Genomic DNA, 25341 nt, shown 5'->3' on the forward strand with positions numbered 1-25341 from the left:
AGCTGGATACCAAGTTAATTTCCAGGTTAAGTCTGTAGACTGTAAGCTCTTTTTCTTTTTTCTGTATTTAATTGCATACTGTGTGCCAGGCACAGTACTAAGTGCTGGGGTAGATATGAGTTGATCAGGTTGGATCAACCTGTCCATGTCCCAACCAGGGCTCACAGTTTTAATCGCCATTTTACAGATGAGGGAACCGAGGCATAGAGGAAGGGAAAAGACTCGCCCAAGATCACATGGCAGACCTGTGGCTGAACTGGAATCAGAACCTAAGTCCTTATTGTTGTATTGTACTCTCCCAAGTGCTTAGTGTAGTGCTCTGCACACAGTAAGCACTCAATAAATACGATTGAATGACTCCCAGTCCCTGGCTCTGTCCAAATAGGCTCACTGTGGGCAGAGAACATGTCTGCTAATTCTGTTGCATCATACTCACCCAAGTGCTTAGTAAAGTTCTCTGCACATATTAAGTGCTCAATAAGTACCATTGATTGAAAATATTTCTGCAGACAGAAAGGGCGTCTTTTTGACCGTAGGACTAGGGAAGCTATGGACAATACTTTCGACTCTCCCGCCTCTATCCTCTCGCTCATGCTGTTCCCTCGGCTTGGAATACCCTCCCTCCCCATATCAGACAGACCCTAGCTCATCCCACATTCAAATCCCGCCTTTTCCGCTTAATCTCCCAACACTGTGAGTCATATCCAGCGTGGCTCAGTGGAAAGAGCACGGGCTTTGGAGTCAGGGCTCATGAGTTCAAATCCCAGCTCTGCCACTTGTCAGCTGTGTGACTGTGGGCAAGTCACTTAACTTCTCTGTGCCTCAGTTCCCTCATCTGTAAAATGGGGATTAAGACTGTGAGCCCCACGTGGGACAACCTGATTCCCCTGTGTCTACCCCAGTGCTTAGAACAGTGCTCGGCACATAGTAAGCGCTTAACAAATACCAACATTATTATTATTATTATTATATCTCTTCAGCCAACTCTGGTTCTTAAGAACTTATATGCCCTCAATGATGTATTTTTACTTCTCTAGTTACAAATATTTTTGTTTTTTCTCCCCAGTTACAGTGTAACTAACTGAGAGGGAGCATGTCATTGTATTCTGTCTTTCCAGACAGTACAGTTCACCACACCAAGTTGAGTATTCAATAAATGCTACTTTCCCTGCAGGTTTCCTGACAACTGTTCTCCACCCTTGAGCGACACTTCCTCAATCTCCTCAGCATGGGACAGAACACAGGAAACAGGGAGTTTCATGGAGTGGGCTCCTGGGAGAAGGGACTGTGTGGACCTAGGAGGGCTTTTTCCTCAGATAACTGAGACTACATCAGTCCCGCCACCAACTAGTTCAGTGCCTGAATTGGCTACCAGGATTGTACCTGCAGGCAGTGTGTTAGAAAGCAGCAGCTGAGTCTTATACCCAGATATTGAGAAGCAATAATGATAACATTAGTGGTGTTCAGGTGTTCACTATGTGCTAAACACAGTCCTAAGCATTGAGTAGATACTAAATAATCAGTTTGGGCACCGTCCCTGCCCCTCATGGGGCTCATAATTTAAGTAGGGGGGAGAACAGGTTCTGAATCTCCATTTTTACAGATGAGGAAGCAGAGGCACAGAGCAGGTAAATGACTTGCCTCAGGTCCCACAGGGGGCAAGTGGCAGAGTCGGGATTAGAACCCATGACCTCTAACTTCCAGGCCTGTGTTCATTCCACTGCTTTTCACAGCAGTGGGCTCAGACTTTTTCAGAGCCAAAAAGTAGTGAGTTCTTCAGTCAGTACCTTTCTCTTTCAGTGCCTTGTGTCATTTCTAATACTTCAGAACAAGACAGGCTGGTCATTCTCAGTTATTGAGCTAGTTATCATTATTAAAAGTGGTACTTGAGAGCTTACTATCAATCAGTCAATCAAATTGAGTGCTTACTGTGTGCAGAGCACTGTACTATGCACTTGGGAGCATTCAATAAAACAGTTGGTAGACACATTTCCTTCCCACAGTGAACTTACAGTCTAGAGGGGGAGACAGTAATATAAATAAGTGAATTATGAATATGTACAAAAGAGCTATGGGGCTAAGGGAGGGATGGATAAAGGATGGAAATCCAAGTGCAAGAGTGATGCAGAAGGGAGTGGGAAAAAAGGAAATGAAGACTTAGTCGGGGAAGCCCTCTTGGAGGCCAACATGCCAGACACTGTACCAAACGCTGGGATGGAACAGTACAAGCAGATCAGACAGCCATGCTCCATATGGAGCTCACAGTCTAAAGGGAGTCTTATTTCCACTTCTTCCAGATGAGGAAACTGAGGCACAGAGAAGTTAAGTGATTTTTCCCAGTTCACACAGCTGGCAAGCGGCAAAGTCAGAATTAAAACCCAGGTCCTCTGACTCCCAGGCTCTTGCTCTGAAGAGAACTTAACCAAATAAGGATTCAGATGTCAGCACCGGCAAGAGAAGCTGAATGACTTGACCAAAAAGCCTCTTAGACCATTTTGAAGTTTGTAGGTCCGAACATATTAAAGAATAAGGGTTATATAAGGCCAAGTCTTTAGCCTGTCTTGGTCTGTAATAGAAGTATTTAGAGGTGGATTAAGTTGTCTAGATCGTTTTGGGCAGGGAACGTGACTACCAACTCTGTTATATTGTACTCTCCCAAACGCTTAGTACAGTGCTCTTCACACAGTAAGGACTCGATAAATAAAGATTGATTGGTTAGGTAGCCACACATTCCTCCTAGCACGGCCTTAGATGCACGCCGGCTCTCTGCAAGTGCAGCTTATAGAACCCCTTCCGACTCAGAGGCCTTCCAGATCTCATGCTGTTTTTCTTTTTCTGGTTAGGATGGAAGCAGACTCCAGTGCAGCCCCCCGGCCAATTCCTGTTTTTGTCCCTTACAGATGTGTTGGGTAAAACTTGAAACAAGGGGCAAATAAAATGAAGAAAGGTTGGAGGGAGGACAAAAGAGGAAGAGGGGAGATTTATAGCATAAACACAACACTTATGTATGGAAGAAAAATATTTCCTTTGAACAAACAAGACTCTCAGTGCTGCTTCCCAGAAGCGCTATTATCCCGGAAGCGCTATTATCCCGGAACAACACCGCTTCCAAAAAAAAGGGAAAAAAAAGGAAAAGAAAAACCCTTTGCTGTGTGCAGAACAAATGCACTGAAAATGCTAAAGGACATAAAGGGCATTCATGAAAGGGCTGGATGGTTGTTATTGCAGCAGGGGGAAAAACAACATTATTTTGCTGTGCAGATAAAAGGAAACGGAAAAGCGGCATATTTATAGTCAGGGAGCCTGGATTCCTTGTTAAGCCGCTATTATCAAATTAATGTCAAAATGCATCAAACAGGCATGAGTGTTCTGGGCCCCTTATGCAAAGAGCTTGCAAATTGGTTACAAATACATTTGTTTACAGGGGCTGAGGCAGGAGCTGACTAATTAGCCATTGTAGCATTTTCGATTTTGGCAATTATATAAACAATGTTTGGAAGTATAAACAGAAGACTTTATTTTTTTGTTTTCCAGCAGCCCCCTTGTCGCTCGTCCATTTTGGAGGGGTTTCCCCACAGAGCCCCATTCCCTCCCATTCCTCAGCCAGGTAGCCGTGGCTGCAGAGCAAGACACCCCGGGTGGAGAAAACAGACTTGCCGGTGGCTTGTCTATTCCTCGGCACTAGGGTTCACGGAGAACAGCAGCATCCGAAGACCTGGAGAGCGAAATGCATCTTTGCATTTCGCTGGAAACAGTGAAAGCGTTCATTTCATCACTGATGAGTTGAGAGTGTCTCTCTTCCTCCCCTTTACCCTCCTTTCCCTCCTTCCCCTCCCTATATCCGTCTCCATATGCTAGGCAAGCTTGTCGAAGTCAGGGAGCCACACGTTTTTTGGTCCTGGAAGTCCTGCTCTAAGCTGAGGGAAATAACGCCTGCTTGGAAGTGAAATAAGCAGAATAAGGACTTGGGTTCTAATCCTGGCTCTGCCAATTGCTGGCTGTGTGACCTTGGGCAAATCTTTGACTTCTCTGTGCCTCAGTCTCCTCAGCTATAAAATGGGGATTCAGTGCTTGTCTCCTTCCCACTTAGACTGTGAGCCCCAGGCGGTACAGGGATTGTCTGACCTAATTGGCCTGTACCTATTGCAGCACTTAAAACACTGTTTGACACATAGTAAGCGCTTAACAAATACCCCCCTCCCCTGCCTCCCACCACCAAAAAAGAGCTGCCTTCAGCTCCTTCTAATCACATCAACTGGTGTAATCCAATTGGGTAGTGTTGTTGGGTGTTTGTCCCATTTGCTAAAGCGAGATTGTCCTTGTAGTCAGCAGTCACATATGTGACATGAGGGGTTTTATATAGATCCAGGACAAGATGAAGATAACCTGAGGTTCAGAGACTCATAAAAGTCTATTCACTCAAAAGCTGAAATGTGATTTCTGAAATAAGTGTCATCTGACATTTCCAACTAAAGGACTTTTGATTGTAACTTTAGCTCTCTGGTGATGAAGGCTCAGGCTTCAACTCGGCTGGGATATTGCCCATTTTCAAAAAATCAGACTTTTGTGGAGTTCGTAAGAACCTAAAACTTGTTACTACTGGGTCAGACTAATGGTTCGCCAAACCAGTATTCTGACTACAGGAGTGACTAAAGGATGCTTGGAGGCATCATGAGACGGTTAGAAACAGCAAGGTCTAGTGTATAGAGCAGGGGCCTGGGAGTCAGAAGGTCATGGGTTCTAATTCCTGCTCTGCCATGTGACTGCTATGTGACTTTGGGCAAGTCATTTCACTTCTCTGGGCCTCAGTTACCTCCTCTGTAAAATGGGGATTGAGACTGAGAGTCCCATGTGGGACAGGGATTGTGTCCAACCCGACTTGCTTGTATCCACCCCAGCACTTAGAATAGTGCCTGGCACATAGTAAGCATTTAATAAATAGCATAATTATTAAAGATCTCATCTGTAATAATAATAATTATTATTTTTAGAGCACGGACCTGGAAGTCAGAAGGACCTAGGTTCTGATCCTGGCTCCGCCACTTGCCTACTGTGTGACCTTGGGCAAGTTACTTCACTTCTTTAGGCCTCAGATACATCATTGGCAAACCGGGAATTAAGACTGTGAGCCCCATGTGGGATAAGAACTGTGTCCAACCCAATTTACTTGTAATAATAATAATAATAACAACTGTGGTATTTGTTAAGCGCTTACTATGTGCCAGGCACTCTACGAAGCACTGGGGTGGATACAAGCAAGTCGGGTGGCACACAGTTCCTGTTCCATGTGGGGCTCCCAGCCTCCATCCCCATTTTACAGATGAGTTAACTGAGGCCCAGTGAAGTGATTTGTCCAAGGTCACGTAGCAGACAAGTGGAGGAGCTGAGATTAGAACCCATGACATTCTGACTCCTAGGGCCATGCTCTATGCACTCCAGTGCTTAGTACAGTGTCTGGCACATAATAAGTGCTTAACAAATGCCACTATTATTATGGTTGCTACCCTATGTTTTATCCATCTATCATCCTTAACTTTCCTTCTAGAAACCCATTATGGATCTCGTGTTCGTTAACTCATCCCAAGTCCCCATAAGAGGGGGATCCTGACTTTTTGCAAGTCCCTCCCAGGTTGGAACCCCACCAGCTCCTAAGTTAGTTTTGCTTGCTACAAATAGGATGGTTAAAGGGCAGTTTGTAATCTTCTCCAAAGACCACCAGGCTAAGAAATACTATTTTATCATCATCACCGAAAGTAGTTAGTACCTGCTTTGTGCAATATCAAGGGACATTACAAAGAGAAGCAAAACCAGGATCCTTGACCTAAGGAGTTTGCTTTTCCCCCTTCACCAGATAGAAAATGAACAGAAACATTCAAATAAAAAGTACAAGAGCATGAAACATGGAAATGAATGTATACTATAAGCTTATAGTTCTGTACCTAAGGGTTGAAGAAACAGTGGTTGAAGGGGAAGAGCAAGACAGCAAGGAAGGAGGAGAACCTTATTCTTATCTTTGCCACAATGAATGCAACCTGTCACTATGACGCCTTGGGGAAAAAAAAGTGATACCTGGCCCCCATCAGCCTAAGCAGTCTCAGGACAAGGCCAACCAGATCTTTAGATCATGGCCCAAATTCATTCATACATTCATTCAATCCTATTTACTGAGCACTTAATGTGTGCAAATCACTGGTCAGCTGTGTGACTTTGGGCAAGTCTCTGTGCCTCAGTGACCTCATCTGTAAAATGGGGATTAAGACTGTGAGCCCCACATGGGATAACCTGATTATCTTGTATCTACCCCAGCGCTTAAAACAGTGCTTGGCACAAAGCGCTTAACAAATACCATCATCATCATCATTATTATTACCAAAGTGCCATAAACGGACACATTCCCTGCCCACAATGAGCTTACAGTCTGTAGTTTGGATCTCCTGGTATAGCTTTAGAAATACAAGGTTTAGGATTCGGCTCCCCAGTCATTCAGGAAATAGACCCGACCAAGAGAGGTACAGAAGGAATTTGAGACGGGACCTTGGCTGGGAAACCAAATGCAGTCCATCCTGCCTACTTGCTGAGCACCAGCAGCCTCCCAGGCCTCATGAGACAGTAGCTGTGCTCATCTGACCTTGTTATGAGCAGGTAACGTGTTTACTTATTCTGCCATATTGTAGTCTCCCAAGTGTTCTGCTCATACTAAGTCCTCAAAGATGATTGATTGATTGATTGATTGTTCTGAGGAGATGTCGGGGAGAACTTTGACTCAGGGGACTGCCCGAAAAATTGGGTCGATGGAGGGAGAGAAAAAAGAAAGGAGCCAAAGGATCCTTTTTGAAGGAAAGGACTTACTATCTCCTTGATTACCTACCCAACTCAGTTGGCTCCTCTTATGCCAACCTACTCACTGAACCTCAATCTCGTCTATCTTTCTGCTGACCCTTCGCTCCCGCCCTGCCTCTGGCTTGGAAGACTCCCCTCTCACCCCACGTTAATGAAGGCACATCTCCTCCAAGAGGCCTTCCCTAAACCCTCATTTCCTCTCTCCCACTCCCTCTGCGTTCCCTTGCACTTAGATTTACATCCTTTATTCACCCCTCCCATAGGACGTATGTGTATATCTGTAATTTATTCATATTCATGACTATCGTCCCTTCTAGATTTTAAACTCATGGGCACAGAACATGTCTACCAACCGTTATACTGTACTCTCCCAAGAGCTTAGTACAGTTGTCTGTACTCAGTAAGCACTCAATAAATATGATCAATTGATTGTGTGTGTGCTGTCCTAGCCCTATAGCATTTCATTTCTCTCATCTTTGCTTTTCAGTCCTCTAGACTGTAAGCTCATTACAGGCAGGGAACATGCCTGTAAATTCGGCGGAACTGTATTCTCCTAAGGGCTTAGTAATAATAATAACGTTGATATTTGTTAAGCGCTTACTATGTGCAGAGCACCGTTCTAAGCGCTGGGGTATACAGGGTAATCAGGTTGTCCCACATGAGGCTCACAGTTTTAATCCCCATTTTACAGATGAGGGAACTGAGGCACAGAGAAGGTAAGTGACTTGCCCACAGTCACACAGCTGCCAAGTGACAGAGCTGGGATTCGAACCCATGACTTCTGACTCCCAAGCCTGGGCTCTTTCCACTGAGCCACAATGCTTCTCAGTATGTTAGTACAGTGTTATGCACCTAGTAAGTGCTTAATAAATGGCAATGATTGATTGGTAAGTGGTCCATTAGGCTTGAATAGTCCACCTACCAGTAACCATGTCCATGGCCTTATTCCAGACAGGGACTCCAGATCCCAAGAAACTGAGAATTTAGGTTTAGAGGAATCATGAAAATGGTGCGGTTTCCATTTCCCGAGAGATGGAGGAGTACTTAATATTCACTCATTCAATCATATTTATTGAGCATCTTGCTCTGTGCAAAGCACTGTACTAAGCACTTGGGTAGTTAGTAGTGATGTCAGGAATGGTGATGGGGGTGGGGGAACACTGCATGCAGCAATCAGGTTTAGCATGGTTAGCCAGTGCTCCAGAATCTGTTTTCATACAAGATAGAATCAATAATAATAACGTTGATATTTATTAAGCACTTACTATGTGCCAAGCACTGTTCTAAGCACTGAGGTAGATACAAGGTAGTCAGGTTGTCCCACGTGGGGCTCACAGACTTAATCCCCATTTTCTAGATGAGGTAACTGAGGCACAGAGAAGTTAAGTGACTTACCAAGGTCACACAGCAGAAAACTGGTGGAGCCGGGACTAGAACTCATGACCTCTGACTCCCAAGCCCAGGCTCTTTCCACTAAGCCATGCTGCTTTTCTGAGCAGGGCTAGTGCATTCCTCCATCAGTCAATCAATGGTATTTATTGAGCACTTCATGGGTGCGGAACATTTTACTACAGTGCTTGGGAAAGTGTAACACAAAAGAATTAGAAGACATAATCCCTGCCCATGAGGAGAAGCAAAGTGATAAAGTGGAAAAACGGGGTTGGGGGAGGGAATAGCTCATATGGTAGATCGCTCTCTTGGCGCGTGAGAGGGAGTGGAATTGATGTCCACTACCTCTCCAATCCAACTTTTTCAGCACCTAGTACAGTCCCTGACACATAGTAAGCACTTAATACCATAATTGTTATTATTAAAGAGCATGAGTCTGGGAATTTGAGGACCTGGGTTCTAATCCTGGCTCTGCCAGTTCCTTGCTTTGTGACCATGGACAAGTGATTTAACTTCTCTGTGCCCCGGTTTCCTCAGTTATAAAATGGGGATTAATTACCTGTTCTTCCTCCTATTTAGACTGTGAACCCCACGCATGACAGGGACTGTTTCCTACTTAATTTGTACCTGTCACAGCGCTTAGAACAGTGTGGGACGTGCTAAGTGTTTAACAAATTCCATAAAAAAGAGCTTACAGACTATGGGGGGATAGTTATTAAAATAAATTATGGATAGGAGAAATAGTAGCATATAAAGATAATGTATCTAAATACTGTGGGGCTGGGGTGAGTGTATTTTGTCCCTCGCTTGGCAAAGACTGACATTTTGGGATGGTTTTGCTGACTGCAGGGTGAAATCAGTGAGGTGAAATCATCGATGAGCAGTATTTAAATTACATTTTCTGTTGGTGACACCCATCATTCTTACCAATCTTACAAGTCAAAGCTCTAGCCCTCTTTCTAATAACCCCAATCCTGCTCCCAAACCTAAAACCAAACGACGTTAGCCAAAAATCTGATCCTTTATGTCTTTCCCAGTGCCTAATTTTTATCTTGTCTTATGCTGTCGAGCCGTCGCCGACCCATGACAACTCCATGGACACATCTCTCCCAGAAAGCCCCACCTCCAAATGCAATCGTTCTGGTAGTGTAACCAGAGAGTTCTCTTGGTAAAGATACGGAAGTGGTTTACCATTGCCTTCTTCCATGCAGTAAACTTGAGTCACCACCCTCGACTCTCTCCCATGCTGCTGCTGCCCAGCACAGGTGAGTTTTGACTTGTAGCAGATTGCCTCCCACTCACTAGCCACTGCCCAATTTAGGAATGGAATGGGTATGCCTCTGCTTGACTCTCCCTCCCACAGTCAAGACCGGTAGAGTACTGGAAACTCTCCAGGTGCGATCCTGAGAGGGGCCTAACTCTCTCTCCAGACCTAAAATCAAACGCCCAGTCTAACCCATTACCTGGAGGTGAATGGAGATCATTCCACACTAGCAGGGTTATATGCACATGGGAACCCATGGGACTTGAGCACATTTCACTGAGTGATGTACTATAATTACTTAGGTTTTGGCATCGATTATTTTGTCTTTCCCCAGAAATAAGAGTAATGCTAAATTCATGGAAGGGAAGCTGACTTACTGTCTTTCCAGAGAAACCATGCCAGTTCAGGGACCTTGAGTTTTGGCACCGAAATACAGCTTCTCTTCTCTATGAAAATGACAGTAGATAATAATAACTTTCTCAGCGGAGTCCAGAGTGCGGGTTCCAAAAACCCTATGCGTCGTCATGCAGAGCGATGCCGTTCTTCAGATTCTAATTAATGATTTAGGTGGTGTTTATTAAGCACTTACTTTGTGCCAAGCACTAGGGTAGAAAACAGATAATCAAATTGGACGTAGTCCCTCTCCCACACAGGGCTCATAGATGAGAGGAAGGGAAGATAATTCTTTTATCCCCATTTTGCAGATGAGAAATTTGAGGCCCAGAAAAGCCAGAGGACTTGCCCAAGGTCTTATTGGCGAAAGGTAAACCAGGGTTTCCTGGGACTCCCCGTCCACCTACTCTTTGCACTAGGCTGCCTCCCGAGTATTCTGCTGCCTAGTTTAACATAGCCGTAATTTTATTCTCCCTCCTCCATAGACTGTGAGCCTTTTGTGGGACAGGGACTGTGTTCTGTCAGTTCTCAGTGCAGTGATTGACATATAGTAAATGTTCAAGAAATATAATTTATTATTATTATTATTATTGTCATCTCTACAGACCTTTGAAAATTAATGCTGACATAGTGTCAAAGTTCATCATGGGGTGGACCTGACATATTCCTCAGTGGTAGGTGGGTTGAAATGCCAACTAATTTCAATTGCGGTGCACTAGAATTGCCCCACCTGGTAGCACATTTAAGATTATTCCTGCACAGCCAAAGTCAAGTCAAGTGAGGAGGCAATTATCTAGATCAGTCAGGGGAATAACACTCTCTTGTCTGAATGATGAGCATAATCACCTCCACTCAGCTTGGCTTAGGACATATAGACCGGCTTTAACCGAACTTGCAGCACTTCTCATTTGTATATATGAAAGCACTGATGGTACTTTATGATGATGTCACCTTTCAATTATACAAGACCTCTCTTCCTAAGAGCTCCAAATAGGTAGTACTCGATTATAACACCATCCCCATCAACGGGGTCAGATACCTCCTCAGTGTCAGACAGTCATAGTTTTAGGACACTGCCCAGATCACTGGGCAGGGTGTTAGATAACCAAATTAAAGACCCCAGAAAATCCTACACACCACCTCTCCCCTCTGATCTACTTTTTCCCCCTCTTGTAGCAATACACCCTCTCTATAGATTCCCAAGGTTTTTGCTTCTCTCCATGTAACACACGTATTCCCTGAAGCCAGGGGCAGCTGAAAGAAGCAAAAATAACCTCCACGAGACTTGAACTGAAATCACTCTTCTAGATTCCACCCTGGGCTTGGAGATCTACTGAGATACAGTAAGCCCTTTCCACTGTGAGATCTCTGTGTTTCTTTGTCTCTTACCTGCCTGCCTCCTTTCTTCACTTCCCCATCCCATTCCACTTTTTATTCCGTCATTCTACTCCTTTCTTTCATCCTTCCTTCCCACTCTCTTCCACTTTCTTTCCCTCCGTTTCTCCCTCTTTTTTTTGGCTGCACATTTTCTTTCCGCCCCACCCTCTTTTTCTCTCCTTTTTTTAAATATGATATATAAGTGTTTACTATGTGCCAGGCAATGTACTAAGCACCCAAGTAAATGCAAGCTAATCAGATTGGACACAGTCCATATCCCACATGGGGCGCACAGTCTTAATCCCCATTTAACAGTTGAGATAACTGAGGTACAGAGATGTTAGGTAATTTGGGGTCACACAGCAGACAGGTGGCAGAGCCGCGATTAGAACCCAGGTCCTTCTGACTCCCAGACCCGTGCTGTATCCACTAGGCCACACTGCTTCTCTTTTTGTCTCTTGCTTCTTCCATACCCATGCTGGGACAACGTCTACATTCTAGTCAGTGTGAAGCGGGGAACGCCCAGCTAGAGTAGAGCAGGCACTCTGCTGCAGATCAGGGCCCCTCGGGCTCTGATCGGCTGCAGGATATCATATTTGGTATTTGTTAAGCGCTTACTGTGTGTCAAGCACTGGGATAGATACAGGGTAATCAGATTGTCCCACATGGGGCTTACAGTTTTCATCCCCATTATACAGATGAGGTAACTGAGGCACAGAGAAGTTAAGTGACTTGCCCAAGGTCATACAGCAGACAAGTGGCAGAGGCAGGATTAGAACCCATAACCTTTGACTTCCAAGCCCGTGCTCTTTCCACTAAGTCATGCTGCTTCTCTATTGGCAGTCTGCTGGTAGGGAAACCCGGCCTAGACTGGGGAGCCTTCTCTGATGGGAGCCATGTTCTCTCTAGCACAGGGCAGATCCTCCCCTTATAATAGGTTGGGCAACCCGAACCAGAGGAGTCCAGCTCCATGCTGGGAAGGTTCAGAACTTCCGTGCCCCAAAGAGCCAATCCTGATGCAGACCGGGGTCTCTCTAGGTCCCCTCTAGACTGGGAGCTTGTTGTGGGCAGGGATAGTCACTGTTTATTGTTGTACTACCAAGTGCTTAGTACAGTGCTCTGCACGCAGTAAGTGCTTCATAAATACGATCGAATGAATGAATCCAGCATGCAGGGACTGTCTCTGGTGCATCTGGACTTTTGGAAGGTTTTTCAAACCGCTCCTGCTCAGTCAATGGTATTTACTGATCACTTGCTGTGTGCAGACCACTGTACTAAACACTCGGGACAGCATAGTACGACAGAGTCAGCATCTACCAACCCTGGTCACAAGGAGCTAACAGTCCACAGGGAGAGACAGACTTTCAATAAATTACGGATGGGAGAAATAGCGACTGGGGCCATACATGTTGAAGTGGCCCATGTTGCAAAATGATTATTTGTACATCACTGGTTTGGGGATTCATAGATGATGCTGGACTTGTTACCTCAATGAGTGGTGTTTATTGAGTGCTTAGGGCTTGAGAGTCAGAGGTCGTGGGTTCTAATCCTGGCTCCATCACTTGGCTGTGTGACTTTGAGCAAGTCACTTAACTTCTCTGTGCCTCAGTTACCTCATCTGTAAAATGGGGATTAAGACCATGAGCCCCACGTGGGACAACCTGATTACCTTGTATCTCCCACAGCACTTAAAACAGTGCTTGGCACATAGTAAGCGCTAAACAAATACCATCATCATTACTGTGTGCAGAGCACCATTCTAAGTGTTTGCAGAAGTTCAACGCAATAGCGTTGTCCATGCCCATGAAAAGCTTAGCTGTGTTTTTTCCAGCTGGAACTGATGTGGGGGCTACAACTCTTTATTTATTGATTAGATGGGAATTAAATTAGAAATTAATTAATTAAATTAAATTACAGAGGATAGAAAAAGAGAGATGAAGAGAGAAAATGGAAGAGGAGAGAGGGAGTTCATAATAATTGTGGTATTTGTGAAACACTTACTATGTGCTAAGCCCTTTACTAAATGCTGAGGTAGATACAAGATGATCAAGTTTGACAGAGTCCCTGTCCTTCATGGGGCTCACAGTCCGAGAGAAATTCCTTACCAAGGGCTTTAAAGCATTCAATCAGCTGGCTCCCTCGTCTTACCTCACCAATCTTCTACTACAGCCCCATTGTGGGCAGTGAATGCCTCTGTTAATTGTCATATTGTTCCCTCACAAGCACTTAGTACAGCACTTTGCACACAGTAAGCACTCAATATATACAGCGTGGCTTAGTGGAAAGAGCAGGGGCTTGGGAGTCAGAGGGCATGAATTCTAATCCTGGCCCCTCCACTTGTCAGCTGTGTGACTTTGGGCAAGTCACTTAACTTCTCTGTGCCTCAGTTACCTCATCTGTAAAATGGGGATTAAGACATTGAGGCCCATCTGGGACAACCTGATAACCTTGTATCTCCCCCAGCACTTAGAACAGTACCTGGCACAGAGTAAGCGCTTAACAAATACCATCATCATCATCATCATCATTATTATTATTACTAAATACAACTGAATGAATGAATGAATACAGCCCAGCCCGTACACTTCGCTCTTTTAGTGACAGATTGCTCATAGGGCCCCAATCTCGTCTGTCTGCCGACCCCTTTCCCATGTCCTCCTCCTGTCCTGGAACACCCTCCTCCTCCATATATGCAAGACCACCACTCTCCCCACCTTCAAAGCCTTATTAAGGTCATGTCTCCAAGGAGCCTTCCCCGATTAAGCCCTCTTTTCCCTGAGTCCCTCTCCCTTCTACGTTGTCTATGCACTTGGATCTGTACGCTTTGGGCATTTGAGGTTCATCCCACGCTCAGCCTCACGGCACTTATGTACATATCTATAAATGATTTATTTATATTAATGTCTGTTTCCCTCTCTCTACTGTAAGCTTGTGGGCAGGGAATGTGTCTCTTTATTATTATTTTGTACTCTTCCAAAGTTACAGTGTTCTGCACACAGTAAGCACTCAATAAATACAGTTGACTGACTGACTCTATACTGTAAGCTCACTGTGGGCAGGGAAATGTGTTTAACACCTCAGTTGTAGGGTACTCTCCCAAGTGCTTAGTATAATTCACCATAAGCACTCAATAAATACCACTGATGATTGATTGATAGATAATGGGGACGGAGACTAGGTTTTACCCATATTACAGATGAGGAAACAGGCCCAGAGAAGTGACTCGCCCAAGTAGCAGAGCCAGGAACAGAACCCAGGTTTTCCGACTCGCAGGCCCATGCTCTTTCCGCTAGGCCAACCCAGGATCAGCTCAGTTGATGCTATGTGGAAGCAGAGGCAGCACAGAGCCGTGCTGCTGGCCGACTTCACTGCCAGGCCCTCCGAGCTGCCCAGGCCTGCTGGCTTCCCTGATGGGCTGGGCCAGGCTGGACTAGCCCAAGGTGTTGAAGCTCGGCTGCCTCTGGGGCAAATCCAAACCTTCCTGGAGAGAAAGAGAGAGAGAGAGAGACAGAGAGAGAAAAAAACTGTATGTGTACACGGTAGGTAAAAAAATTGAAATCCAGGCAACCCTAGGGACTTTCCCAAGGTGATTTGGAAATCCAGGAATAGAAACTAGGTTAAACTGAGTGTCCCAGTCAGGTTGCCCAAGGCAAGAACCCACATTTTCCTTGATTTCAGGATGGAATGCAAGGCTATTTTCCTCCCTTCCCCCTTTGTATTTTCTGGTGCGATAATAGCATTCTTGTTAAAGCTATGAGATACCATGGTGATAGGCATTATATAAATAGAGAGAAGTCAGCTGAAACTTGAGGTGAAATTAATTCCTTGTAACTCATCATGAGTCATTTGCTACTTTATTAAACTCAACATAGATCAATAGTATTTAGAAAGAACTTTATTTTATGTAGCAGCCATCAAACATGCTCTGTCCAGAATGCTTTACCAAATTAAAAAACATTAACATTCCACTGGGAAAGGGAATTATTTAATAGAGGCAGACACACTAATATTAGTGCAAATGAGTATCCCAAAATAATAATAATAACATTAATAGTATTTATTGAGCGCTTACTCTGTGTAAAGCACTGTACTAAGCACTGGGGTAGATGCAAGGTAATCAGGTAATCCTACATGGGGCTCATAGTTTAAGTAGGAAGGAAAACAGGGATTGAATCTCCATTTTGTAGAGGAGGGAACTGAGACTGGGGAATGTTGATGATGATTGTATTTGTTAAGTGCTTACTATGTGCCTAGCACTGTTCTAAGAGCTGGGTATTGGGAATGTTAAGTGACTTGCCCCTGGTCACACATCAGACAAGCAGCAGAGCCGGGATTAGAATCCTGGTTCTCTGATTCCCATGATCATGGTTTTTCCATTCAGCCTCTCTGCTTCTCATTATTAATTTTTGAATTCCAAGACAATACTGTTGGACTTGCTAGTGGTGTGTAGGTTTTTTTTTTCTTTTTTCTTTTTTCAATGGTACTTAAGTGCTTACTATGTGCCAGGCACTGAAATAAGTGCTGGATGCGGTAGGTACAAGAAACTCAGGTAAACAGGAGGGAGTAGGATTTAATCACCATTTTACAGAGGGGGTACCTGAGGCACAGAGAAGTTAAGGGATTTGCCTAAGGTCATAAAATAGACAAGCAGCGCAGCTAGGATTAGCACCCTGTCCTTTGACTCTTAGGTCTGTGATCTTTCCACTAGGTCACGCTGCTTCCCCTCACTGTCTGGTTGAGACTGATGTGAGGGCTGCAGTTCTTTCCACATGATTAAATGGCAGTTAAGCTGGAAGGGGGTGAGGAAGGAGAAGTAGAGAGAGAGAGAAAGGAGGAGAAAGAAGAGGACATAGAAAAAAAGAAGAGAGAAAGAAATGAGAGGAGGGGGGGAAAAGGAGAGGCAAGAAAGAGAATGAGAGGAGAGAAACAGAGAGGCGAGAGAAAGGAGAAAAGAGACAGAGATAAAGGAGAAAAGGGAGAGAGATAAAGGAGAGAGAGAACAGAGGAGAGAAAGGAGAGAAAAAGAAGAGAGCGAGAAAGAAGAGAGAGAGGGAGAGAGAAAGAGAGAGGGAAAGAGATGAAAGAAAAAGAAGGGAGAGAAAAGGTAGGTAAGAGAGAGTTGATTAGAAAAGAGACAGAGATATTGGAGAAAAGGGAGAGGGATAAAGGAGTAGCGAGAGAAAGGATGAGAGAAAGAGGATAGAGAAAAAGAAGAGAGAGAGAGAGAAAGGAGAAGAGCGAGATGGAGAGAGAAAGAGAAAGGAAAGAGGGAGAGGAGAAAGAAAAGAGAAAATGTAGGGAAGAGAGAGCTGATTAAGTTGAGGACTCAAATGCTCATGAGAGGCAGAAGTGTTGAAGTGATAGCAATGGGGAAAATAAGGTGAGGCAATCAGAGATTAATCCAGAATGGCCTACTTGAGATGTGCTTTTTAGAAAGATCAATCAATCATATTTATTGAGAATGTACCGTGTGCAGAGCACTGTACTAAGCACTTGGGAGAGTTCAATATAACAGAGTTGGTAGACACGTTCCCAGCCCACTAGGAGTTTACAGTCTAAACGGGGAGACAGACATGATTATAAACAAATTATGGATATGTATTTAAGGGCTGTGGGGTTGAGGGTGAAATGAATAAAGGGTGAAAATCCATGTGTAAGGGTGATGCACAGGAGCGAAGAAAGCAGTTTGGGGCTGTGGGTTAGTGGTATAAGAACAAAGAAGGGAAAGGGGAGTGAGTTGAGTTCAGTAGAGAGGGTGGTGTTGAGGGTGTCAGTTTGGTCATCAAGGAAAGGTAGTTTGGTTATGGCTACTAACTGGGGCATGATGACTTGAGGAAATTGGTACAGATTAAAAAATCAGAGGTCTCTATGGGGGGACAGGATAGATTTGCCGGGAGGGGGTGTGTGGGAGAGATGGCAGATGAGAAGGTTGTGGTTGGATAGAGGGATTTTCAGAGTTGGTGAGGGCAGAGGCTTTATTCTGACTAGCGATGATATGGAGTGTATGTCCAAGCTGGTGAGTGGGTAAGGTGGGGTGGAGCAGGAGGTCAGTGGAGTTGGGGAGTGATAGAAAGCGGAAGTGTCGTCGGGAACATCCACATGGATATTGGAATCTCCAAGGGTGAATGTAGGGATAGGGAAAGAGAGAAGGGACCCGATAAAATGGTTCAGAAAGCTGGAGGTAGGGCCTGAGGGTGTTAGATGTCTGTGACTAGTAATTGGAGTGTGTAGTAGAGGTAGATGGTATGGGCTTCAAGGAAAAAGCAAGTGGGATGGGGAGGTGGAATGGTGTGAAAGCAGCATTGGGGAGAAAGGAAGCCCACTCCTCCCCCTTTCCCAGTGAGTCTCGGTAAGTGAGAGACGATGAGAGCCCCTCTAGAAAGAATGGCAGGGAAGATGGTGTCATCTGGCGAGAGCCTGGTTTCACTGATGGCAAAAAGGAGCAGTGACTGGGTTAGGATCAGAGCAAGGATGAAAGGAAGCTTTCCCATAATGGAGTCAGAGTTGGGGTGCGGGGGAGGGTCGGGGTGCGAGGAAGTTACACAGGCCGCACTTGGCTGAGGCCATTGCAGAGGAGGAGGGGATGGTGCAAGGGGTGGGGAGGGGTTGAATGAGTGAACTGGAAAACTTTAAAGATGGGGAGAGTAGCGATCCGCTGGACATGAAGAGGAAGGGAGTTCCGGGCAGGAGGATGGGTGTGACCAAGAGTTTGATGAGGAGAGAGATGAGAATGAAGCAAAGAAGTAGGTTGGAGTTAGAGGAGCAAAGCGTGCAGGCTGAATTATCATGGGAGAGGACCTAGTGTAAGTACTGGGGGGGAGAGAGTGGACTGAGTGCCTTAAAGCTGACCCTAAGGGGTTTCTGCTTCATGCTGAGAGGAATGGGCCATCACTGGAGGTTTTTGAGGAATGAGATGTATACAAATCATGGAGATGCATATCTTTCAGTATGCCAAAGAGCACCAGATTTATTCACCAAGGTATAATGAAAAAAGTAAGAGTATTTTGAGGAACATATTGGCCAACCCAGGAAAAAAAAAAATTAGTTTTGGTGGGGAAGGAGTCATTCAAGCCCTTAAAGTGAAATTTGGACTGATCTAAGGGGAGGTGTGAGGAAATCTTTTATGGTTAATATAATAATAATTGTGGTATTTGTTAAGCATTTACTATGTACTAAGTCCTGGGGTAGATCCAGGGTAAGCAGATTTGGGCTCACAGTCTAAGGGAAAAGAGAAGAGTTATTGATCCCCTTTTTTCTGATGAGGAAACTGAGGTACTGATAAGTTAAGTGACTGCTGAAAAATCACACAGCAGGCAAGTGGGGAAGCCAAGATTAGAACCTAGGTCTCCTGACTCCCAATCCTGTGATCTATCCGTTAGGTCACGCTGCTTCAAGGAAGCAGGAAGAAACAGACAGGATGATACACTTTTAGTAGAAATTTGGACCCAATTGCAAAGAGTATGGGACAGGAGAAATTCAAGATCTTATCTTGGGACCATGGTTTTGATGTAACCAAGTAACTGAAGTGTGGCTGGATACATATATATATATATATATATGTACATTTATGTATATATGTTCATTCAATCGTATTTATTCAGCACTTACTCTGTGCAGGGCACTGTACTAAACTTTGTTAAGCACATTACTATTTGCCAGGCACTGTACTTAGCAATGGGATAGATACAAGATTATTGTGATATTGTACTCTTCCAAGTGCTTAGTACAGTGCTCTGCACACAGTAAGTAATTAATACAATAGACTGACCGACAAGTTAATCAGGTTGGACACAGTCCGTGTCCTACATAGACACAGACTCTTAATCCCCATTTTACAGATGAGGTAACTAAGGCACAGAGATGTTAGGTGACACACCCAAAGTCACACAGCAGACAAATGGCAGAGTCTGGATTAGAACCCAGGTCCTGCTTTTTAGGCCTGTGCTGTATCCCCTAAGCTGCTTCTCAGGTTTAGCTTGATTTGGACAATGTAATGATTTACACTGTTGGACTCTGGACTTCAGGGCAGGAGGGATGGGGGTGCTTTTTTCGGGGAGCGAAAGACGGTTGCTGCACATGTGCAGTGTCAGATGAAACTGACCTGTGGACAGGGGATAGGTGCATGTATGACAGCCATCTTGGTAAAGTCTGATTTGGGCAGCATCTTGGTCTGTCCCAAGCAGCAGCCATCTTGGAAGGGACTAAACACACGACTCTCTTCCGCTGTACCTTGTCGTGAGACAGTCGCTGGACCCATTTATCATCTGAAGCCAGGCTCCAGTGCCTAGGAAGGATAAGGAGAGTAACAAAATACCAAACTGGATATATAAACCTCGAATTAAAAAGGCACCTTAAGGATTAATAAAGAAGCTACAAAAGGTAAAAACTAGGCTTATTCACTAAAAAAAGAGTATAAAGAAATAGATGAGACATAAAAGGTAACAAAAACCTTTCTTTAGTTGTGTTAGGCAAAAAGGAGGACCAGAGAAAATCCCGCCCCCGGCCCCCGAATAGTCCAAAAGGAGAAGTTGGTAAGAGATGACTTTGAAATGACAGAGGCTTTGAATGTTTTTTTCACTTCTATCGTTATGAAAAGATCAAATGTAAGCAATTGATCAGAGCAAATCCACTTTTGATGGTGGGGTTGGAAAGCCAAAGTAGAGTTTGGAAAGAAATAGTTAAAAGTGCCTAAAGAGAGATGCATTTAAATCAGCAGGGCCTGATGACATACATCCTAGGGTATTTGAAGAAATGGCTAGCCGTTGTTTTTGAGGTCTCCCAGAAGATAGGAGTCCCTGGGATTGGAAACAGTCAAAGATTTTGCCCGATTAAAAAAAGGTGACCGTATAATAACAGACTACTTAATATTGGAAGAGATACTAGAGCAGATATCAAGTAACCACTTTGTAGACACCTAAAGGACATACGCTACAAGGAAGCATCAAGCCCTGAATAGGTGGGAAATTTCAGGTCAGACTTGACCCCGCCCTTAGCGATCCAAGCCCATGCCTGGCCTCTCCCAGCCCAGCCTGGACAGGGATCCTCCCTCCAAGTCCAATCTGGATTGGAGCCGGAACCAGGTTTATTAGTCTGCACTGTTTCTGGTGAGGAGGAGACCAGTCGTGAAATTGCTTTGAAGGAAAGGGATGCTGTGAGAGGAGGTACAGTAAGTAATAATGAATAATTACGGTACTTGTTAAGCGTTTACTCTATGCCAAGCACTGTTCTAAGTTCTGGGATAGATACAAGTTAATCAGGTTGGACACAGTACCTGTCCTACATGGGCCTCACACCCTTAATCCCCATTTTACAAATGAGGGAATTGAGGCATAGAGAAGTTAAGTGATTTGCCCAAGGTCACACAGCAGACAAGTGGCAGACCTGGGATTAGGACCCAGGTGCTTCTGACTCCCAGGCCTATCCGTTATCCATCTATCCATTAGACCATGCTGCTTCTGATATCCTTTGATTTGGGAATATCAGTAAACCCCAGATTTTTCAGGGACACCCCGGCCTTGCCTTTTTTGAGGGCTACAAGTGTCCATTATTGGTTCCTCAATGGGCCTCAGAGGTCTTCCTGTAAGGCGAGTGATGCCCCATCTCCTTCCTCGCTGATAAAGGGATGTTTAACCCACAGAAGAAGGAGAAAGCAATCAGGCTGGACCACTCCATTTGTATGGGAACACTTCCTGAAAAATTATCCTCCTAATTTCTCAAGTCAATTTTCCTCTAGTTGAGTCAAATTTTCTCCTATCCTGTTGTTTTTCTAATAGAGGAGGAACCCAACCTCTATGACTAAAATCCTTTCGCAGGGAAAATGAATAATAATAGTAATAAACAATAATAATAACACTTTGCATTTCCATTGCCCCTTTCCATCCAGCCCCACAAAGTGCTTTCAGATTAGTATTATTATCTCCATTTTGCAAATGGAGAAACTGAGGCCCCAAAACGCTTGAGTGATTTTGCCCAAGGTTACTGGATAAGTCAACCTGACAAGAACTCAAACTGGGTCTAGCCCCTGCTTCCCAGCCCTCGCACTGCAGTTTATTTTAACTTCTTCAGCATTTCTGCTGGAGAAAAAGCCTTAATGTTCTATTCAATAGGATAGATGTATCCTGGGAAAGTACTGCTGTGTTGCATGAAGGTTCTCCTGGAAAAGGTTTACTCAGTGGAAATACTGTTCTCATTTTCAGCTCTTTTTTTGTTCCCTCATCTTCCTTCCCTCGAGTTTGAAAAAAAAAATGAAAAAGAAAGTATAGCCTTCCGGTGAGTGAAAAGGACATAAATGTCTCTTATAAATATGTAAGATATCATCTGTCCAAAGGACAATGCATATCTCTGAGCTTTCCCTCGAGAATCAGACAATTCCCAAGAGGCAAACAGCTTTTCTCCTGATGAAGAGAATTTTCTTTTATGGCATTTAATTTTTCTCCCTGTCAAATAGAGTTACACTCTTTTATGTTACATAAAGCTGCCCTGCAAGGTATACATAACATACCTCATGCACTGGAGGCAGATAATACATTATATGCACACAGAATAGGGAATAAGGGTAGCTGGCTCCCGGGATACAGAAACTGCTTTGCCAGAGAGGGATTTGGGAATACCAGAGGCAGTTTTTTTCACTGAACTGGCCTGATGAATACCCAGCCTCCAGGTCTCAATGGATGAATCCTCCTGTAGAGAAACTGCAGTTGCATTCTCTGAATCTACTTGAATTCTCCCACCATGGGTTAGGAAAGAGGCCAAAGCTCAGGATGGACGTGAGGAAGAGGTGAACACTGCATTACAAGGTCCGGTGAAGGAGCAATTAGTCAAAATGATGGCCGCGGTCTCAGGTAGTGTTTAGTTCAGCAATGGGACACTTGAGCCAATCTGAAAACATTGATCCTCTCGATGATATTAAAGAGCTGCAATCACAACTTTCTCTTGAGTTTGGGAAGGAAAACCAGAGTTCACACAGGTAATGGAGAATTTTATTTGGTGACTTCTACCTCTAGCAATACTCCACTGACTCTCTTCACTATCATAATAATGGAATTACGATACCTACCTTCCTGATTCTATCTTCTCAGGACTATTTCTTCCTACTTTCACTTTAATTGCTTGGGTGAGGACTTACTGAATGGAAGTTAAAAGGGCCAAGTTACCTTGCTGGCCTTTGGGTGCCTGTGGGAGATGCCACATGTTCTAGTGGAAAGAGCAAGAGCCTGAGAGTCACAGGACCTGGGTTCTAATCCCAGTAATACCACTTGCCTGCTCTGTGACATTGGGCCAGTCATTTAACTACTCTGTGCCTCAGTTTCCTCATCTGGATAATGGGGAGTAATTACTGTTCTCCTTCCCCCTTAGACTGGGAGCCCCTTGTGGGACAGGTATTTTGTCTAACCTCATTATCCTGAATCTACCCCAGAGCTTCAGTATAGTATAGTGCTTGGCATATAGTAAGCACTTAAATATAATCATTAATATTATTATTATTATTGCTATTCTTACCATCGTTATTATCACTGCAAAGGAATGATAAAGGAAATTCTGCCAAAATAACAGCAGTTCAAAAATCTTTGGAACACACCTTCTACTATCTAAGACTAGGCTTTTCAAAGCATAGAGAATCTGAATGGCTTTTTTGTCTTTTAAGGAAATCCCCACCACAATTTCAACCATGAAAAATGGTAAAATATTTGGACTTATTGGCATACTTGCTGAGATAGACAAGCATGGAGGGGATTTCCTGCTTATCATATGCTTTCTCTAAACATTTGGAATATGGAAAAGATGCCATAGAATTTTAAAAATGCCATTATGATCTTTTCAAAGAAATGACAGAAAGAAGACTGGGACCTCATTGCTCTCTAATGTTGGCAAGACCCTAACCATCTTTCTGCCTTGTGGGTCCCTGAGGGAGAAGTAGCATGGTCTAATGGAAAGGATACAGTCCTAGGAGTCAGAGGACCTGAATTCTAATCCCAACTCTGCCAAATGCTTGCTGTGGGACTTTGGGCAAGTCACTTAACTTTGCTGTGCCTCAGTTTTCCTGTTTTCCCTCCTACTTAGACTGTGAGGTCCATGTGGGATAGGGACTATGTCCAACTTGGTTAACTTGTATCTATCCCAGCACTTAAAACAGTAATAGTAAGGGCTTAACAAATACCATTTTTTTTAAAAGAAACAAAAACCAAGGGTTTTGGGGGTTGGCTATTGAAGAATTCATTTGTTCATTCAGTAACAGCATGGTGTAGTAGATAAAGCCGAGGACTGGGAGTCAGAAGGTCATGGGTTCTAATCCAGACTTCACCACTTGTCCGCTGTGTGGCCTTGGGCAAGCTACTTCACTGCTCTATGCCTCAGTTTCTTCTTTCTCATTCTGGTAGTGTATCCATAGAGTTTTCTTGGTAAAAATATGGAAGTGGTTTACCATTGCCTTCTTCCGCGCAGCAAAATTGAGTCTCCACTCCACAAGAACAGTGCTTGGCACGTAGTAAGTGCTTAACAAATACCATCATTACCATTATTATTATTGTTATTATTAAAACTTGAGTCTCCACCCTCGACTCTGTCCTATGCCGTTGGTGGCCAGCACAGGTGAGTTTTGACTTGTAGCAGATTGCCTTCCACTCGCTAGCTACTGTTTTGACTTGTAGCGGGTTGCCTTCCACTCGCTAGCTACTGCCCAAGCTAGGAATGGAATGGGTATGCCTCTGCTTGACTCTCCCTCCCATCGCCAAGACAGGTAAAGTACTGGAAACTCTCCAGGTGCAGTCCTGGGAAGGATCATCTGGTCTCTGATATCTACTGAATAAGTGTGGTTGAGATATTGAGATTACTACAATACACATATATATATGTGTGTATATGTGTATATGTGTATATGTATACATATACATACATGTATATATATGTATGTATATGTGTATATGTGAGAGAGAGAGAGAGAAAATTTGAATCTGTTCAACTTATTTTAAACATCCAAGATGATATAACAAGGGACTTACATGCTTTGCTGAAGCAGTGTAGACTAGTAGAAAGAGAACGGGCCTGAAAGGCAGGAGACCTGGGTTCTAATCCTGTGTCTGCCACTTGCCTGCTGGGTAGCCTTGAGCAAGTCACTTAACTTTTCTATGCCAGGGTCTCCTTATCTACAACATGGAGATAAAATATCATCTGTTCTTCCTCCTCCTTAGACTGTGCTTCCCATGTGGGACAGGGACTGTGTCTGATCCGATTGCACTGTCTCTACTCCAGCGCTTAGCCCAATACTCCACACGTGGTTAGCATTCAACAAATACCATAATAATGGGGTCAAAATACATTTCTGATTCTCTGGGAAACTCTTACAACAAAACAGACCGTGAATTTCATCAAAAACCCTTGGAGGCAGTCATTCAGGAGTTACTAGATGCAGATGACAATGCCCTGGAGGCACACATACAAGAAGACAAGCAGTTGATCAGGAACCACTTTGCCAAGTCAGCCTAGCACTGTTAATAAGCCTGAAGTATTGTACCCCCCATCACCAGGGAAAAGAGACACACAATTACAGCTCTTCAGCAACAACGTGGAACTAAACGCTGTCATTTAGACAGCACACTGTCCAGCGATGCACTGATGGAGAAAGAAGTAGGAAACCGAATCAAGAAGGCCACTGTGTCCCCTTGGGAGACTCCCTGACAGACTGGTGACAATAGGACATCAAGTAGCAAGGGAAGATGACAAACGATAAGGTTCTAAAGCAAAGTCTGATCTGCCAGCACTCAAACCATGCTCACCTGTCTGTCAGTCATTCAATCGTATTTATTGAGTGCTTACTGTGTGCAGAGCACTGGACTAAGTGTTTGGGAGAGGACAATAGAACAGTATAACAGTAAACGGACACATTCCCCGCTCACAACAGCCTATAGTCTAGAGGGAGAGAGGCACTCTGTTAGTGGGTCATTTGTGTAGATGACTAAATCACCCATAGTGTTCTGTTTGGTGAACAGCAATAGGGTGATAGAGGAAATGTTTGAAGTCTGCAATGGGCTTGAGCACGAAATGCTGGGAGGCAACAGCCACAGCTGTGGGAGCTGCAGTCA

General features: G+C 44.2%; 2 non-coding genes across 2 annotated transcripts; both read right to left on the minus strand.

Annotated features, from left to right (window-relative positions):
• Positions 1 to 9504: 9504 nt before the first annotated feature.
• Positions 9505 to 9642, minus strand: LOC114809695. Its single transcript, XR_003757472.1, has one exon. It is a non-coding gene; the product is annotated as a small nucleolar RNA SNORA7 (small nucleolar RNA).
• Positions 9643 to 23902: 14260 nt separating this feature from the next.
• Positions 23903 to 24040, minus strand: LOC114809886. Its single transcript, XR_003757658.1, has one exon. It is a non-coding gene; the product is annotated as a small nucleolar RNA SNORA7 (small nucleolar RNA).
• Between the last annotated feature and the right edge of the window lie 1301 nt (positions 24041 to 25341).

Source organism: Ornithorhynchus anatinus, chromosome 2, assembly GCF_004115215.2.
Source record: "Ornithorhynchus anatinus isolate Pmale09 chromosome 2, mOrnAna1.pri.v4, whole genome shotgun sequence".
Lineage (NCBI taxonomy): Eukaryota > Metazoa > Chordata > Mammalia > Monotremata > Ornithorhynchidae > Ornithorhynchus > Ornithorhynchus anatinus.